Below are 20,398 nucleotides of genomic sequence, written 5' to 3'. Positions count from 1 at the left end.
CTTAATTTCTCTTTCAGAGTTTTCATCATCATTAGTGTACAGAAATGCAAGAAATTTCTGTGCATTAATTTTGTATCCTGCTACTTTACCAAATTCATTGATTAGCTCTAGTAGTTTTCTGGTAGCATCTTTAGGATTCTCTATGTATAGTATCATGTCATCTGCAAACAGTGACAGTTTTACTTCTTTTCCGATTTGGATTCCTTGTATTTCTTTTTCACATCTGATTGCCGTGGCTAAAACTTCCAAAACTATGTTGAATAATAGTGGTGAGAGTGGGCAACATTGTCTTGTTCCTGACCTTAGTGGAAATGTTTTCAGTTTTTCAGCATTGAGAACAATGTTGGCTGTGGGTTTGTCATATATGGCCTTTATTACGTTGAGTTAAGTTCCTTCTATGCCTACTTTCTGGAGAGTTTTTATCATAAATGGGTGTTGAACTTTGTTAAAAGCTTTTTCTGCATCTATTGAGATTATCATATGGTTTTTCTCCTTCAGTTTGTTAGTATGGTATATCACATTGATTGATTTGCATATATTGAAGAATCCTTGCATTCCTGGGATAAACCCCAGTTGGTCATGGTGTATGATCCTTTCAATGTGCTGCTGGAATCTGTTTGCTAGTATTTTGTTGAGGATTTTTGCATCTATGTTTATCAGTGATATTGGCCTGTAGTTTTCTTTTTTGGTGACATTTCTGTCTGGTTTTGGTATCAGGGTGATGGTGGCCTTGTAGAATGAGTTTGGGAGTGTTCCTCCCTCTGCTATATTTTGGAAGAGTTTGAGAAGGATAGGTGTTAGCTCTTCTCTAAATGTTTGATAGAATTCGCCTGTGAGGTAATCTGGTCCTGGGCTTTTGTTTGTTGGAAGATTTTTAATCACAGTTTCAATTTCAGTGCTTGTGATTGGTCTGTTCATATTTTCTATTTCTTCCTAGTTCAGTCTCGGCAGGTTGTGCATTTCTAAGAATTTGTCCATTTCTTCCAGGTTGTCAATTTTATTGGCATAGAGTTGCTTGTAGTAATCTCTCATGATCTTTTTTATTTCTGCAGTGTCAGTTGTTACTTCTCCTTTTTCATTTCTAATTCTATTGATTTCAGTCTTCTCCCTTTCTTTCTTGATGAGTCTGGCTAATGGTTTATCAATTTTGTTTATCTTCTCAAAGAACCAGCTTTTAGTTTTATTGATCTTTGCTATCGTTTCCTTCATTTCTTTTTCATTTATTTCTGATCTGATCTTTATGATTTCTTTCCTTCTGCTAACTTTGGGTTTTTTGTTCTTCTCTCTCTTAAGTGCTTTATGTGTAAGGTTAGGTTGTTTATTTGAGATATTTCTTGTTTCTTGAGGTAGAATTGTATTGCTGTAAACTCCTCTCTTAGAACTGCTTGTGCTGCTTCACATAGGTTTTGGGCCATCGTGTTTTTATTGTCATTTGCTTCCAGGTATTATTTGATTTCCTCTTTGATTTCTTCAGTGATCTCTTGCTTATTAAGTAGCGAATTGTTTAGCCTCCATGTGTTTGTATTTTTTACAGTTTTTTTCCTCTAATTGATATCTAGTTTCATAGTGTTGTGGTTGGAAAAGATACTTGATATGATTTCAATTTTTTTTAATTTACTGAGGCTTGTTTTGTGACCCTAGGTATGATCTATTCTGGAGAATTTTCCATGAGCACTTGAGAAGAAAGTGTATTCTGTTGTTTTTGGATGGAATGTCCTATAAATATCAATTAAGTTCATCTTGTTCAATGTATCATTTAAATCTTGTGTTTCCTTATTTATCTTCATTTTAGTTGTTCTGTCCATTGGGGAAAGTGGGGTGTTAAAGTCCCCTACTATGAATGTGTTACTGTCGATTTCCCCTTTTATGGCTGTTAGCATTTGCCATATGTATTGAGGTGCTCTTGTGTTGGGTGCATGTATATTTACAATTGTTATATCTTCTTCTTGGATTGATCCCTTGATCATTATGTAGTGTCCTTCTTTGTCTCTTGTAATAGTCTTTATTTTAAAGTTTATTTTGTCTGATATGAGAATTGCTACTCCAGCTTTCTTTTGATTTCTGTTTGCATGGAATATGTTTTTCCATCCCCTCACTTTCAGTCTGTATGTGTCCCTGGGTCTGAAGTGGGTCTCTTGTAGACAGCATATATACAGTTCCTGTTTTTGTATCCATTCAGACAGTCTGTGTCTTTTGGTTGGAGCATTTAGTCCATTTACATTTAAGGTAATTATCGATATGTATGTTCCTATTAGCATTTTCTTAATTGTTTTGGGTTTGGTATTGTAGGTTTTTTCCTTCTCTTGTGTTTCCTGCCTAGAGAAGTTCCTTTAGCATTTGTTGTAAAGCTGCTTTGGTGGTGATGAATTCTCTTAAACAGTTATGCACCCAGCACAGGAGCACCTCGATACATAAGGCAAATAATAATATCTAGTGTATTCCAAAATGTAGATATCACATGGCTTCTGTTCTCTCATCACAAAGCTCTAAAAGTGGAATTTATCAACAAAGTGATAGTAATACAATAATATGTATATATGTATGTATAATGTCCACTTAATTTTTTAAAAAAAAAACACTCTTAAATTAATCTTGGCTATAGGAACTTTTAAGAAGTGTCTTTTAAAGAATGAATAACAATGAGTATGAACATGTCAAGACCAGAGACAGATGCCAAAGTCGTGTCTAAAGATAAGAAAACAAGGAAGTTTGAAATTTGATTAATTAATCCTATACCTCAAAAAGTTAGCAAATGCATCTCAGAAGAAACTGGAAGAAACTAGGATGAATTAGTAAAGACAGAAATGATTTTTAAAAGGCATAAAACAAACACACATTTAAAAAAAAGAAAATTCAAAACTAAAATCTAGTTCTTTGAAAACGTCAAAAAAGTGAATGAATGAAAGAACATATGTGTAAATTGAACATCTGGTTGAAATGGGTGCTTTTTGAGGGAAATAAAAATTACTAAGTATACCTAAAAAGCAGAAAATCAGAATAGACTTAAAAATACATAAAAATGGAAAAGGTAGGCAAATATATACATTTAAAAGTTACATTTTTACATTTGAATTTTACATCTTCAAAGAATAGATAAATATACATTATATAAATTCTTCTAGAACATGATAAGAGATAGAAGATTTATAAAGCTAACAGATATTAAACATGACAAAGACGTCTGAATAGAACTATTGACAAATCTTATGTGTAAATATGAATGCAGATACCGTAAAAGAATACCGACAGATGAATTCCAGCAGTGCACTAAGTGAAAAATACCAAATAATTTTTATCCCAGGTAGGCAAGGATGGATTAACTTGGTAGATTTACTAATGCAAGTCACGTTAATTTGTATCCATGTTAAAGAAGGAAACAAATTAACAGTCAGAAAAAATATTAAATTCAGCTCTAATTCTTGATTTAAAACATTATAAACCAAGACTAGAAGAAAACTTTCATAATTGGATAAATACAATCCACAAGAAAACTGCAGTAAACGTAAAGTAATAGTTGAGAAGTTAGATCCACATCCAAGTCAGACATAAGGCAAAGATGCCAGATATCCCTCCTGTCAGCAGTCTGCTGGAGGGTGTAGCCAGAGCACGACAAGAAAAAATTGAAAATAAGAGATCTAAATATAGCAGGAAGACACAATGCTGCTGTTGCTTCTAGTTGATTATTGACTTAAAAATAGAATCTGCTGACAAACTTGGAGCTAAATAGAGTTGAGCAAGGAAGACGAGATAATAGCTGAGCTACACATCAGTGACTAACAGAAGCAAAATGGAAAACAGGATCTCATTTACAATAGTGAGCATAACCGTGAAATACTAAGGGATAAATCTGGGACAAATGCACCAGCCCATGAGAGCTGAATTTAACAATTATTCTGTCTCTGTTAAGATTATGTCTTTGCTTCCTTGTCTAACGTGGATATGTAGTGAATTGTATTAGTAAGTCTACTGGTTTCATCCACCTTTGCCTATCCAGGATAAAAACTCACCAAAGCATCTGAAAGAGTGTGCAACCAGAAGTGCCATTGCTGTGGGGGACCAGGTTTCGGGACCAGGGTCTAGATACGCTCTGCCTCCATGTAAGCCATGTCTGCAGTCCTTCTGCACCAGGTCAGAGTGTTCATGAGGAGACATTCAATGGGCTTTAAAAACTCCCAGGCTGCTCAGAGGTTTCTTTGGTATGGTCCTCTGAGTCCTTGCAAACCATGTGGGTACTCTCAATCTTCCGGCTCATTTTGACTTTTCTGATTTGATTTTCTGGCTTCTGCTCTGCTTAAGAAACTCCCAAGTACTTGTTAGCAATAGGGGCTTCATCTCTACCTCCCTCAGAGTGCAATACAGCAGGTTTGGAGTACAGCTGAGGAATCTGCTACAAGTGGTCTATGGACCAAACTTTGAAAGACTCTGACCTGCTGGGCACAAATACCAACTTAGATATCTTTAATTAGGTGGAAACTAGGAGGAATTTGGGGGGGGTTGATGTCATGATTTTCAGCCCATACAATAACCTTAATTAAATTCTTGTCTCCCTCTTGCTGTCCAGAGAGAGAGACCAACTGAATGATGAAGGATGCTCACGACATTGGTGGCCTATGGCAAAAGAACAAATGGGAACTTGATTCTAACCATCTGACTGCTTCTCCCTGGTACTTACCTAGGTATTCTCATTTTCCCAGGGTGCATTAATGCTTTAGGGAATTATTACAGGATTCCTTAAGCATTTTGTAATCAACAGGCAGGATATGTTATGGCTATAACATAGGTCCTTTGATGTTCTCAGTAAGCAGAACATAGGATGGGTTCCATTTTATAGACTTCCAGTGGGTGCCTCTAAAGGCTTGTGGCAGGTGGCATCTGGGTTTGAAGGTGACAGTTCTTCCTGACCTTCCAGTGGACATTGTCACATTCTTTTTATCTTGGCTTTGTTGACCTTTTTACCTCATTTATTGTGAAAGCCAACATCAGATTGGGAGCAAAAAAAAAAAAAAAGTCTTCATGGTTCAAAAGAGCAGTATCATTGGCCATTACAAAGTCAAATTGCTTCATTTCTATCCTCCCTTTCGTAAACAGCTAAATATCATTTTATATATCTGTCAGTCCATCCATTTAATACATTTTGATGTGGTTATAATGACTGCATTTTTCAGTAATTATAAACATTTTCTATGTTTCTATGGGCACTTCCTAATTATAATTTTCATGGTAACGTAAGATTTCATTGAGATGATGTATTTTAATTGACCATTATTGGATATTTGGTGTCTTAATTTTTTAAAATAAATTCTAAAATGGATGACTAATAACCTGCTGTATAAAAAAGTAAATAAAATAAAATTCAAAAATTCAAAAAAATAAAGTGCTTATTAAGAATATTAAAAAACAAAAAAAAATTCTACTTTTTATTTTGAAATAATTATAGATTCACAAAAAAACAGAGAAAAACGTACAGGGAGGTATATCTTCCTATCCTTCCCAGTCTTCCCCAGTGGTAACATTTTAAATAAGTCCAGTAAAATGTCATAACCGAGAAATTGACATTGGTACAATCCACAGAGTTTATTCAGGTTTCACCCATTTTATGTATGTGCATTTGTGTGTGTGCATAATTCTAAGCAATTTCATCACATGTGTAGATTTGTGTAACTCCTCCTACAGTTAAGCTCTGGCACATACTCATAGGATATCCATCTCTAGAATTATGACATTTCAGTAATATTATATAAATGGATCCATACAGTATGTAACCCCTTGAGAGCGGCTGAATAGCATTCCATGGTATAGATGTACAACATTTGTTTAAATATTTATCGATTGAAGGACATTTGGGGAGTTTACAGTTTTTAGGTATTATAAATCTACCATGAAGATGCATGTACAGGTTTTTAGGTGAACATAAGTTTTTATTTTTCTGGTATAAATTACACAAGAGTATAATTGCTGGGTTGTATAATACATAGATGTTTAGTTTTCTAAAAACACTGTCATACCCTTTTTCAGAGCACATGTACCATTTACGTTCTCAGAAATACGTGACTCAAGTTACACTGCCTTTTCACAAGGATTTGATGTTTCCATTATTTATTACTTTGGTCATTCTGTTAGGTATGTAGTAATATCGCATTGTGGTTTTGCATTTCCACAAGGGCTAATGATGTTGAACATTTTCCATGTATTTATTAGTTATGCATAGCCTCTTTAATCAAGTATCTGATCATTTCTTTTGCCTTTTTTCTAATTTGATTGTTGCTGGGTTTTGTTATTATTTATTTTTTACTATTAGTTTTGAGAGTTCTTTATATATTCTGTGAGTCTTTCTTCAGATATGTGTTGAAAATATTTTTTATCCTTCTATAGTTTGTCTTTCCATATTCTTTTTGTTTTTGAATTTTATTTTATTTATTTTTTATATGGCATCTTTTCATATTCTTAACTGGATTTTTCACAAGGCAAATTTTTAAAAAAATTATATACATGAAATCTACTTGATGGATTATGTTTAGGTGTCAAGTCTAAGAAATCTTAGCCTACACCTATGTCCTGAAGATTTTCTCCTGTTTCCTTCTGAGTTTTATAGTTTTAAGAGTTACATTTAAGTCTGTGATTCATTCTGAGTTAATTTTTGTGAATTCTTGTATAATATGTGAGGCTTAGGTCAAAGTTCTTTTCACCTATGGTTTTCCAATTGCTCCAACTCCATTCTTTGAAAAGGCTATATTTCTCCTTTGAATTGCCTCAAATCCTTGATAAAGTCAGTTGTACAGATCTGTGTGGGTTTACTCTTGGGTTCTCTGTTCTGTTCTATCGATCTGTATCTGTCCCTCTACCAATGCAATACTGCCCTGTTTGCTTTAGCTTTAAGTAACGCTTAACATTAAATAGAGTTTTTCCTCTTACTTTATTCTTCTTTTACAAAATTGTTTTAGATCTTTTAGTTTCTTTGCCTGTCTTTATAAATTGAGAATGACCTTGTCCATGTCTACAAAAATCTTACTGGAATTTTGATAGGAACTTTGTTAAACCTACAGATTATTTTGGGGAGAATTGACATACTATGTTGACTCTCCCAACGTGTGATTGTGTTTTATCTCTTGTTTAAATCTTCTATGATTTCTTTCATGGGTATTTTGTAATTTTCAGCATACAGGTCCTGTTCATGTTTTGTTAGATTTATATTTAAGAGTTTCATTTTTTTAGCAATTATAAATGGTATTGAATATTCAGTTTCCATAGTTACTAATATATAGACATACAATTGATTATTTGTTTATTATATAAATTTTGGGTGTACATTATAATCTGACATCTGTATACACTTCAAAGTGATCCCCACTACAAGTCTAGTTACCATCCATCACCATACAGTTGACCCACTTCACTCATTTTGCCCATTCCCAAAGCCCCCTTTCCCTCTGGTAACCGCTAATCTGATCTCTGTACCTTTGAGTTTGTTTTTGCTTTATTTTGTTTGTTTATTTATTTACTTTTTAGATTCCACACATGAGTGAAATCATACAGTATTTGTCTTTCTTTGTCTGACTTATTTCACTTAGCATAATACCTTCAAGGTCCATCCATGTTGTTGCAAATGGCAGGATTTCGTTCTTTTTTTAATGGCTGAGTAGTATTCCATTGTGTGTGTGTGTGTGTGTGTGTGTGTGTGTGTCTTCTTTATCCATTCATCCAGTGATGGACACTTAGGTTGTTAGGATATCTTGGCTATTGTAAATTATGCTGCAATGAATGTAGAAGGGCATGTATCTAATCAGATTAGTGTTCTTGTGTTATTTGAATAAATAACCAGAAGTGGAACAGCTGGACCATATGATTGTTCTAGTCTTAAGTTTTTAAAGAGTCTCCTTACTGTTTTCCATAGTGGTTGTACCAATTTACAGTCCCACCAACAGTGTAAAAGATTGCCTTTCATCCACATCCTCTCCAACGTTAGTTATTTCTTGTCTTTTCAATGATGGCCATTCTGGCAGGTGTGAGATGATATGTCACTGTGGTTTTGATTTGCATTTCCCTAATAATTAGTGATGTTGAACATTTTTTCCATGTGCCTGTTGGCCATCCCTATGTCTTCCTTGGAAAAATATCCATTCAGATCCACTGCCTATTTTTAATTGGGCTGTTTTGTTGTTGTTGATTTGTGTGAGTTCTTCATATATTTTTTGATATTAACCCCTTATCAGATATATGATTTGCAAATATCTTTTCCCATTCAGGAGGTTGCCTTTTTTATTTTGATGATGCTTTTCTTTGCTCTTCAGAAGCTTATTAGTTTGATGTAGTCCCATTTGTTTACTTTCACTTTTGTTCCTCTGGTCTTTGGAGTCAGATACACAGAAACGTCACTAAGGCCAATGTTACTGAGGTTACCACCTATGTTTTCTGTTTGTTTTTAGGAATTTTATGGTTTCAGGTCCTACATTGAAGTCCTTAATCCATTTGAGTTAATTTTTGTTATGATATAAGATAGTGGTCTAGTTTTATTGTTTTGCATGTGGCTGCCCAGGTTTTCCACCATTTATTGAAGAGACTATCATTTCTCCATTATATGTTCTTTGCTCCTCTGTTGTAAATCAGTGGTCTATATATGTGTGAGTTTATTTTGGGCTCTCAATTCAAGTTCCATTGACTTGTGTGTCTGTTTATGTACCAGTACCATACTGTTTTGATTACTATAGCTTTGTAGTATAGTTTGAAATCAGGGCTCATGATATCTCTAGCTTTCTTCTTCTTTCTCAAGATTGTTTTGGTTATTCATGATCTTTTGTGGTTCCATACAAATTTTAGAATTCTTTTTTCTAGTTCTGTGAAATATGATATTAGAATTTTGATAAAGATTGCATTGAATCTGTACATTGCTTTAGGTAATATGGACATTTAAACAATATTAATTTCTCCAATCCATGAACATGGAGTAACTTCCCATTTATTTGTGTCTTCTTCAGTTTCTTTCATTAGTATCTTATAGTTTTCAGTGTACAGGTTTTCATCTGCTTAGTTAAATTTATTCCTAGGTATAGTATTCTTTTTGATGCAGTTGTAAATGGGGTTGTTCTCTTAATTTCTCTTTCTGATAGTTTGTTATTAGTGTATAGAAATACCATGGATTTCTGTATATTGATTTTGTATCCTGTGACTTTACTAAATTCATTTATTAGTTCTAACAGTATTTTGGTGGGAACTTTAGAATTCTCTCTATATAGTATCATGTCATCTTCAAACAGTGACATTCTGATTTGGATGCCATCCATTCTGATTTGGATGCCTTTTATTTCTTTTTCTTGCCTGATTTCTCTAGGCTAGGACATCTGATACTATGTTGAATAAAAGTGGCAAGAGTGGGCATCCTTGTCTTATTACTGATCTTAGGGGAAAAGCTTTCAGCTTTTCACCATTGAGTATGATGTTACTTGTGGGTTTGTCATATGTGGCCTTTATTAGGTAGGTTGAGGTACACTCTCTCTATAGGCACTTTTTTGAGAATTTTTATCATAAATGGATGTTGAATTATATCAGATGCTTTTTTCTGCATCTATTGAGGTGATCATATGATTTTTATTCTTCATTTTGTTAATGTGATGTATCACATTGATCGATACATGGATTTGAACCATCCTTGCATCCCTGGAATAAATCCTGCTTGATCATGATATATGATCTTTTTAATGTATTGTTGGATTAAATTTGCTAATATTTTGTTGAGGATATTTACATCTATCTTCATCAAGTATATTGACCTGTATTTTTCTTTCTTTTTCTTTTTTTAAATTTTTTCTCTGTCATGCCCTTATCTGGTTTTGGTATCAGGGTAATGCTGACTTTGTAAAATATATTTGGAAAGTTTCCCTTCTCTTCAGTGTTTGGAAGAGTTTGAGAAAGATGGGTATTAAATTTTCTTTAAATATTATATGCAATTCACCAGTGAAGCCATCTGGTCCTGGGATTTTGTTAGATTTTTGATTACTGTTTTAGTCTCTTTACTATTGATTGGTCTATTTAGATGTTCTATTTCTTCATGATTCAGTCTTAGAAGTTTGTATGTTTCTAGGAATTTATCCATTTCTTCTAGGTTATCCAATTTATTGGTGCATAATTGTTTGTAATAATCTCTTATGATCCTTTCTGTGGTATTAGTGTAACTTTTCCTCTTTCATTTCTGATTTTATTTATTTGAGTCCTCTCTTTTTTTTCTGGTTAGTGTAGCTAAAGGTTTGTTAATTTTGTCTTTTCAATGAACCAGCTCTTAGATTTGTTGCTCTTTTCTATAGCTTTTTGTCTCTATTTCATTTATTTCTGCCCGAAGTTTTATTATTTCCTTTCTTCTACTAATTTTGGGCTTTGTTTATTCTTCTTTTTCTAGTTCTTTTAGGTGTAAAGTTACATTTTTTGGGGGGGAATTTTCATGTTTTATGAGGTAGGCCTGTATTGATAAGAACTTTTCTCTTAAAGCCACTTTACTGTATCCCATAGATTTTGGTATGTCATATTTCTGTTTCATTTCTCTCTAGGTAATTTTTGATTTCTCCTTTGATTTCATTGATGACCCATTGGTTTTCAGTAGCATGTTATTTAATATCCACATGTTGTGGGGTTTTTCCCCCATTTTTTTCTTGTGATTAATTTCTAATGACCCCATTATTATATAATACCTGTCTTTGTTTTTTATTTCACTGTTAGTTTTAAATTCTATTTTGTCTCATACGAGTATGGCTACTTCAGCTTTCTTTTCATTTCCTTTGCATGGAATATCTTTTTCCATCTCTTCACTTTTAGTCTGTGCCTGTCCTTTCTTCTGAAGTGAGTCTCTTGTAGGCAACCTACTTACGGGTCTTGGGTTTTTTGTCCATGCATCTACTCTGTGTATTCTGATTGGCAAATCTAGTCCATTTACATTTAAAGTAAGTATTGATTGGTATGTATTGCCATTTTCTTAATTGTTTTCTAGCTATTTTTGTAGTTCCTCTCTGTTTTATTCCTCTTCTCTTTTTCTCTTCCCTTGTGTTTTTCTTTAGTGTTATGTTTAGATTCCTTTCTTATTTTCTTTTGTGTATTTACTATAATTTTTTTCCTTTTGGCTACTGTGAGGTTCACATATCACATCCTGTGTAAATAGTAGCCTGTTTTAAGTTAGTAGCAACTTAGGTTTGAACACATTCCAAAACTTTATCTTTTTAATACCCCCCATGTTTTATACTTTTGATGACACATTTTATCTCTTTATTTTATGCATCCCTTAAGTAATTAAGTATTGTAATTTTAGTTAATTTTATTGCTTTTATCTTTTAACCTTCATGCTTGTTTTATGTGATTAATTTACTATATTTATTATTCACCTTTCCAGTGAGATTTTTACTTTTGTATGTTTTCTTATTATTAGTTAGTGCCATTTTTTTTCAGCTTAAAGAAGTCCCTTTAACATTTCTTATTGGGTCAGTTTAGTGGTGATGAACTCCTTTAGCTTTTACTTATCTTGGAATATCTTGATCTCTTCTTCAATTCTGAATGGTAACCTTGCTGGGTAGAGAATTATTGGCTGGAAATTTTTTGTTTTTTTTCCTTTCAGCACTTTGAATATGTCATGCCACTGCCTCTGAGCTGTACAGTTTCTGCTGAGAAATCTACTGATAGCCTTAGGGGTTTACCTTGTACGTAACAAGTTGTTTTTCTCTTTCTGCTTTTAGGATTCTCTCTTTATCCTTAACTTTTATTATTTTAATTATAATATGTCTTGGTGTGTGACTCTATAGGTTCATCTTATTTGGAACTTGCTGCACTTCCTGGACCTGGAAGTCTGTTTCCTTCCCCAGACTAGGGAAGTTTTCAGCCACTGTTTCTTCAAATAATTTTTCTGACCTTTTTTCTTTCTCCTCTTCTTCTGGAACCCCTATAATGCAAGTGTAATGTTGTCCCAAAGGTCCCTTTAGGTATCTTTGCTTTTTAAGTTCTTTTTCATTTTACTGCCCTGTCTGGATGAGTTCCATTTTGTCTTCCAGCTTGTTGATTTGTTCTATCTCATCCAGTCTGATGTTCAGCTCTTCTAGTGTATTTTTCAGTTTAGTTGTAACTTCTGTTTGGTACTTTCTTATATTTTCTGCCTTTGTTGAAGTTCTCACTGTGTCCATCCATTCTTTTCCTGAGCTTGGTGAGCATCTATATAACCATTACTTTTAACTCTTTGTCAGGTAGATTGCTTATCTCCATTTCATTTAGCTATTTTTCTGAGGTTTTGACTTGTTCTTCCAATTGGAGCATATTCCTCTGTCTCCTCATTTTTCTTAATTCTTTGATTCTATGTATTAGGTGAATCAGCTATCCTTCCCAGTCTTGAAGGAGTGGCCTTATTTAGGAAATGTCTTGTGGGGCTCAGAGGTGCAATTCTGCCTGGACACTAGAGCCAGGCATTCAAGGGTTGTCCCCTGTTGGGGCTGCATGCACCCTCCTCTATGGTGGGGCCACAGCTGCTTCTGTGACATGCTGGTGGTCTGGGCTTCCCTCCAGGATGGCTGAGGGACATAGCTACAGCTGCTGTGGTGTGCTGGTGAGTGATGCAGCCCCCCAGACTGGCTTGGAGGTCTACCTGTGATGGCTGCACTGACTGGTAGGTGGGGCTGATGTGGCAGGAGTGGGTGGGGCTCTCAGTGGGGCACACTGGTGCTAACAAGTTAGAACAAGAATTTCAAAGTGGTGCCCACCAGCACCAGTATTAGCAAGGTAGTCTGAAATGGCAAAAATGGTTCCTGGCACTGTCTTGCATTCCCCAGGGAGCATCTGAAATTGTTCTTGCCTCTCTGGTGATGCTTCAAGGTTAGTAAGTGGGTCCCCTTGACCTACAGTCTATATGCTTTTCAATTTGGTGTTTTCATGCTGGCTTTTGGGTTGAGTGAGTCTGCATGTGGGCCCTTTAAGAATGAATTTTCTCTTCTCTCAGTTCTGTGGTTGCCCTGGATGTATTCCCTTTTGGTTTTTCTTTTTTTTTTTTATTATTGAAGTATAGTTGATTTACAATGTTGTGTTAATTTCAGGTGTATAGCAAAGTGATTCAGTTATATAAAGTATATATATTTTTTATTTTTCAGATTCTTTTCCATTATAGGTTATTACAAGATATTCAGTATAGTTCCCTGTGCTATACAGTAGGTTCTTGTTTATCTGTTTTATATATAATAGTGTGTGTATGTTAATCTCAAACTCCTAATTTATCCCCTCCCTCCCCTTTTGGTAGCCATAAAACGGTTTTCTATGTCTGTGAGTATATTTCTGTTTTGTAAATAAGTGCAAAAACTATGGAATGCTTCACAAATTTGTGCATCATCCTCATGCAGGGGCCCTGCTAATCTTCTCTGTATTGTTCCAATTTTAGTATATGTGCTGCCAAAGTGAGCACTCTCTTTTGGCTTTTAAAATCAGGTGTTTTGGGGACTTGTCTCTCCTGTGCAGGATCTAGGGGTCAGGGTGCCTGGTGTGGAGCTTGAATCCCTCAGAGAAGAGATCTGGGCCTTTGTGATCCTTCCCGATTGTGGATCACCGCAGCCAGGGTGTGGTTTCCTCCTTGGTGACACATCTCTCTGCCTCTCCTCACCATCTCAGTGTTGTCCTTTTACTCTTTGTTGTGGAGATTCTGTTCCTCCAGCTTTCGGGTCCTTTATGAGGGGATTATCCCATATGTAGTTGTGGATCTGCTGTGTCTGTGGAAGGAGGTGAGTTCAGGATCATCCTATGCCACCATCTTGAGCCCTCCTTCACAATTTTTTTTAAATGTTGACCTTGTATCCTCTGACCTTGCTCCACTCATGTATTAGTTTTAGGAGCTGTTGTGGGGTTTTGTCGTTGTTGTTGTTAGAGATTTCTTGGGGTTTTCTACACAGTCATGCAAATGATTTCTATCATCACGTCAACTGCAAATAAGACGGTTTTCTTTCCTTCTGATCTCTGTGTCTTTATTTCTTCTGCTTTCCTGGTGAGGACTCCAGTATTATGTTGAATAAGGGTGTTGAAAGATCAGGAATAAGATCTGCCTTGTTCCTGATCTCAGAGGGAAGGCATTCAGTCTTTTTACCATTATGTATGATACTAGCTGTAGTTTTTTTGGTAGATGTTCATTATCAGGCCAAGGAAGTTCCCCTCTATTCCAGTGTTCTGACAGTTTTTATTCTGCATGAGTGTTGAATATTATCAGTGTTTTTTTCTGCACCAATTGGTATAAGCATCTGCTTTTTATTATTCAGCCTCTTAATATGGTTGATTCATTGATCAGTTCTGAAATACTCCAACCAATGTTGTACTCATGGAATAAACCCCACTTGGTTATGTGTATAATTCTTTATATATGCTGCCAAATTGTATTTGCTAATTTTTTATTAAGGATTTTTGTGTCTATGAGGGAATGTACTCTATACGTTTCTATTTTTTTTATTATTCTTTTTTTTTCAGTACTATCCTTGTGGTTTTGGTTTCAGAATAATATTAGCTTCTTAAAATGAGTTGATAGATATTCTCTCATCCTCTGTTTTCTGGGAGAGAGTTATAGAATTGGTATTAATTCTTCTTAATTGTTGGTAGAATTTTCTAGTGAAACCATCAGGACCTAGACGGTTCTTTTCAGGAATTTTAAAATTATTAATTCAATTTGTTTAATAATTCTGTGACTATTCAGCGTATTTATATCCTCTCGTTTAAGTTTTAGTAGGTTGTGCTTTCCAAGGAACCAAGGAATTGGTGTATTTCATCTAAACTGTCAAATTTATATGTGAAGAGTTGTTTGTGACATCCTTTTGTCATTCTTTTGATGTGTGCAGGGCTTGTAGTGATATACTCAAATTCATTCCTGATATTGGCTTGTCAATTTTTTTTTTTCCCCTCTTTTTTTTGTGGTACATGGGCCTCTCACTGTTGTGGCCTCTCCCGTTGCGGAGCACAGGCTCTGGACGCGCAGGCTCAGTGGTCATGACTCACGGACCCAGCCGCTCCGCGGCATGTGGGATCTTCCCGGACCGGGGCACGAACCCATGTCCCCTGAATCAGCAGGCGGACTCTCAACCACTGTGCCACCAGGGAAGCCCTGGCTTGTCAATTTAATTGATCTTTTCAAAGAAGTAGATTTTTGTTTCATTGATTTTCCCTATTGTTTTTCTTTTCTCACTTTCATTGATTTTTCTTCCTATATTTATTATTTCCTTCTCTCTACCTGTTATGAGTTTATTTTTCTCTTCATTTTTTTTTGTTACATGAGGAGTCAGCATAGAGTTACAGACTTGAGACATTTTTCTAATGTAAGCATTTACTACTATACATCTCTTTCTCAGCACTCTACCTGTACCTCACAAATTTTGATAAGCTGTATTTTTAGTTTTTTCAGTTCACTTTATCTTTTGAGTTTCCAACCATAGACTTTCTATTTGACTCATAGATTATTTAGAAATTTAGTGTTTAGATTCCAAGTGTTTGGAAATTCTCATGTTGTCTCCTTTTTACTTGTTTTTAATTTGATTCCATTGTGGAAAATCACACTCCATATGGTTTAAATTCTTTTAATATTGTTGAGGTTTTGGTACAGTTTGTGGTCTGTCTTAGTATATGCTCCATGGGGACTTGAAAACAATGTGTTTTTGCTGTGTTGGGGAAAGGGTTTTATGTCAGTTAGGCCATATTGGTTGATGGTGTGTGAAGTTCTGTGACTTTCCTGATTTTCTGTCTAGTTGTCCTCTCATCAAGTGTTGAGACAGGAGTGTTGAAGAATGTAGATTTGTATATTTCTCTTTCTTTTTCTTTTTTTTTTTTTACTTCCTTCTGATTTTATTCACATACTTTTCAGCTTTTCAGCTCATTTGGGAAAGAATGTATGATTGTTGTGTCTTCTTGGTATGTGGAGTCTTTATCAGTATGTAAATTTATATCTGCCCTTTGTAATTTTCTTTCCTCTAAAGTCTAGTTTATCTGGTAATAATATAGTTGATCTTGCTTGTTTTGATAATATTTTCTTGGAATATGTAATTTGGTTGGTAGCCTACAGGCCTCACCTCTCTGCTGATGGTGTTGGTGGTAGAACATGATTTTTTCCTTTGGTGTTTAGCTGAGGTAGGACTATTACTTAAAAGTTTTCTGTCTCCCTGGCTGCCCTTTCCTGGTCATTTTGCTTTTCTCAGGACATTTTTGTTGTTGTTGTTTTTCTCTGCACCTGTTGATGCTTCTCCAGTACTCAGTTTGGAATAAAAGAGACAAATGGAAAACCCAGGGACTGTATCAGTCCTTCTGCCTTCTCTTCATTTTCACAGTGGTCCTATGTTTATTTATATTTTATGTTAAGAGTTTTAGGCATAGTTAATGGAAGTAATAGTGCTGCAAAACACTAATAACAAAATACCATACTCTGGGCATTTTTTTTCACTAAAGTAAATATTTATTTGGGGAAGAATCCCCAGGCCATTACATTTTATTTCTTATTTATTTATATACTGTGTTATTCCTAAGAAACTCTTAAAGTGACTGTAATGGATACATAAAAATGGAGACGTTTATTTCTGCCAGCCAATTCGGTTCCTGGTGAATGATCCCATCCTGGCCTGTAGAGGCCTGCCTTCACACTGTGTCCTCTATGGAAAAGAGAGAGAGAGAATATGAATATTCATTTCTTCCTATTCTTATAAGGCTACCAGTCCTATTGGATTACAGCCCCATCCTTATGGCTGCATGTAACCTTAATTACCTCCTTAAAGGTTCTGTTTCCAAATATATTCACATTGGGGGGTTAGGACTTCAACATATGAATTGGGAGAGGTGCAGTTCAGTCCATGCAAATAGGTAAAAGTGTGTCTATTCTCTCCCTAACTGAAAGTCTGAGCTCTAATTTTTGTTTTATTGAAATTGGTAATAAACATATTTGTGACTATAATTATTTTAATCTTATTTTCCCAGACGAAACATGGAATTTTTAAGGTTCTTAAATCCTCTTATTACATTTTGTGAAATTTCTTTCCAAACACGTTATACCAGCTTGGTTCACTTGAAGCACTTCTTGCTTCAGTGTTTTGGTGGAAATACTTAATATAATTTTAGGCAGGAAATATTTAGATTAACTTCTTGAAGATAAAAACAATATTTCTGTTTTATCATTTTTAGATTTTATTTATACTTTCATAGCAAGTGCATATGCTTAGTTTACTTAGATTTCATATTTATTCAGATGAATGTTGATCAATTTCTTTACTATCTTCAATCTAAAGGGAAAAGCTCCCCTTAAGAAGATTAGTCTGGTCACTTTTCAGCCAGTTACTGGGGAACTTCAGGCATGGATTTGGTGGCCCCACTTATGTGGGAGGTGCCCAAGGTGGCATACATGCCAGGTCAGAGATCACTGAAACACAGGTGGGCAGAGTGCAAAGTCAGCACCTTTCCCTCCATGTTTGCTACTCAACTTCACTCACGTTTGAATTTCCACACCTGATTCACAGTCCTTGTATGAAAAGTAACCAAGGGCACCAGTGGCAGAAATTCTCCCCTCCCCAGCAGGGGTGGCTAGCTTTCTTTTGTCCTCTTTGTTTCATGGCTCTGGAGAGAAAGGGCATCACAGGTTACACAGCTCAGAAATGGAAAACTCACTTTTACTTCATGGACTCATTCACATCCATGAAGTAGGCTGCCTGACCTCTGTGTTGGAGGGACTGCAGGGGCTCTGAGCAGCCCGGGAGGATGGAGGCCAGTGCTTTCCCCACATGGAGCCCTGGGAGCTCAGGCAGTTATCCTGGGTCCTGGGTCACCAAACAACTCGCCTAGGGAGGCAAGGGTGACACCTGGTCCCTACCCTCTTGGCCAGACCAGGTGGGCTGGAACTGACTGCTGTGGAAACACTGCCCTATCTGAGAAGGGGGCTGGAGGAGTATCTCCTTCTCAGTGCAGGAAGGTGAACAGGAAGCTTGCCTGTTTCTGGCTGTGTGGGGGAAGCTCCATGTCACAATCAGGGGGCTCGGAGACTGAAGATTCATTCCATTTTTGGCATCTGGAAGCTGAGGTGTGCCCTGTCCAAGCTCCATGGTGGTGCATCAGTGTTTGAACCCTGAGTTTTCTGCCACCTGACAAACAGCACAAACTACAGTGGTTGGTGTCCAGGAGTGGGGGCTGGAAAGCTGTGAGGCGACAGCCATAGGGCTCTGCTCTTCTACCACCCTCCCCCTTGTCATTTCGCTTCCACCAACACCGTGGCTGCATCTGTGTCCCCTGAGCTCTTGCTCTATATCACCCTTCATTAGATTTTACAGCAGACGTTACAAAGACTGTTTGTTAAAGGCAAACAAACATATGCAAATAGATGAGTTGAAAATTAAACTTACAAAAGATACATAAATAAATAGCACCTCCCTTGGAGCAAATATTATCAGACATAACAAACTGCAGATCTGGATCTAAACTTTAGATAATAGGAACTAATAAATAATGTTTAAATAATTAAACACAATTAAGAATTGAAAATGCAAGAAAAACGCAAAGCACTCTTTAAAAAACAGCTTTGAAAAAAATGACATAAAACTAATAGAGATGAGAAATGTAGGCATCAAAATTAAAAACTCACCTTATCTACAAAACGGAAATAAATCCACAGACATAAAAAACAAACTTATGGTTACCAAAGGGGAAGGGTGAGGGAGGGATAAATTAGGAGTTTGGGATTAACATATACACACTGCAGTAGATAAAATAGATAAACAACAAGGGCCCACTGTATAGCACAGGGAACTATACTCAATATTTTGTGATAACCTAAAAGGGAAAAGAATCTGAAAAAGAATATATATATATATATATATATCTGTATGTATAACTGAATCAGTGTGCTGTACACCTGAAACTAACACAGCATTGTAAATCTAACAACATTGTAAAACTAACACAACATTGTAAAACTAACACAACATTTCAATGAAATAAAAAATTAAAAACTCAGTAGAAGCATTGGGTGTCAGGTGAGACACGGTCAAAGGAGTAGAGGTAATTTCCTAGATGAACCATAGCCAGCTATATAGGTGGAAAATATGAAAGAATGGTGAATGGATGCATTGGTGAATGGTGCTACTATGTACCAGGTCCTGATCCAAATGTTTTACATATATTTACAACCTTTTTGAGAAGGGTACTGTTATTATTTTGCAAATGAGTCAAAAATAGGAAGAGTCATCAAAATAATAGCACAGTGTGTCTGAGGTCATGCAGAAAGCAGATGTGGACGCATGAACCCCATCCTGGATTGACCCCACACGTAACCTTGTGAGACAGGGCATATGAGTTCCTCTTTTGCGTAAGTGCTCCCACACGTGGTGGCTGGTATTGTAGAAGGAAATAATAGAAAGAACGTGGGAGAAGTGTTAGGAGATGATTTTTCAGAGGAAAGGTAAAATTGTGACCCATATACAGATATAAAAAATGAACACATGCTAAAGAATTTATTTTACTCACAAGACATGAGGGAACCAGGCAGATGTTAGATCCAATTAAAGGAAAAGTCAAACCAGGACAAATGTATATGAAGTAAAGGAATGTTGAGATGAATTGTAAGTGGACATAAAATGTGTTTATTTACAGGGCGCAGGAAGTCAAATCACCAGTGAAATCACTCCCAGACAACACATAATTTATGCATCTATCCTCTGCTTGCAGCTTCCAAAGAGCTTCCAAAGAGCTCAGACGTAGTCCCATGCCTTGCTCAGAGCTGTATGCTTTTAGAGGATGCAGTTTTCCGGTGAAATACGGCTTTTTCCTCCAGAAGCCATGTTCCAAAAGAATGGCTAAGAATTTAATAATATTGATGAAAAACATAAATCCTCGGTTTCAGGAGATACAAGAAGTCTGAGAAAAGATAGATAATAAGAAACGGGCACCTAGACAACTTTGCTAAAAGCGGCAGAACGCCCAAAGCTAAGGAGATACTGGAAAAAATGAAAGAAAAAAGATAGTTTGCTACAAAGGGATGACGATTAGACTGACTGCAGGCCTTTTAGAGGCAACAGTAGAAGCCAGAAAAAAATAAGAGTAACTTTAAATTTTGAGAGAAAATAATCATCAATGTAGAATTCTGTCCCGGCTAAACCCTTCTTTACATGAGGGGCAAAATCAGGACATTTTCAGGAAAACAAAGACTAAAGAAGTTACCATGAAGAGGTAAACTGCCATGATGAAATACCAGAAATACACGTGTTAAAGAAACTACCAGAATATACATTTAGGAACAGGGTATGAGAAGGAACGCAATTGTTAAAAAATTCAGGTAAATATAAATAGTTTTGAACATATATAATAATAATGATGAACTTGAGGGTGAAAAACAAAGAGAGATTAAAATGATGGAAAATAGTAACATGAAAGGCAGTATTTGGATGGTACTTGT

General features: G+C 35.7%; 1 protein-coding gene and 1 non-coding gene across 2 annotated transcripts in view; one reads left to right on the top strand and one right to left on the bottom strand.

Moving 5' to 3' along the window:
• Positions 1–20,398, top strand: part of CHRNA7 (cholinergic receptor nicotinic alpha 7 subunit) — a 125,435-nt gene that overhangs the window by 73,915 nt on the left and 31,122 nt on the right. The gene's annotated exons all lie outside the window — the stretch shown is intronic.
• LOC115802774 (U6 spliceosomal RNA) lies at positions 13,305–13,411 on the bottom strand. Its single transcript, XR_004023325.1, has one exon. It is a non-coding gene; the product is annotated as a U6 spliceosomal RNA (small nuclear RNA).

Source organism: Delphinapterus leucas, chromosome 2, assembly GCF_059928025.1.
Source record: "Delphinapterus leucas isolate spDelLeu-1000000601 "Yukka" chromosome 2, BTC_Dleu_Yukka2, whole genome shotgun sequence".
Classification (NCBI taxonomy): Eukaryota; Metazoa; Chordata; class Mammalia; order Artiodactyla; family Monodontidae; genus Delphinapterus; species Delphinapterus leucas.
The sequence above is the reverse complement of the archived record's forward strand: the minus strand, read 5'-3'. Positions and strand labels throughout refer to the sequence as shown.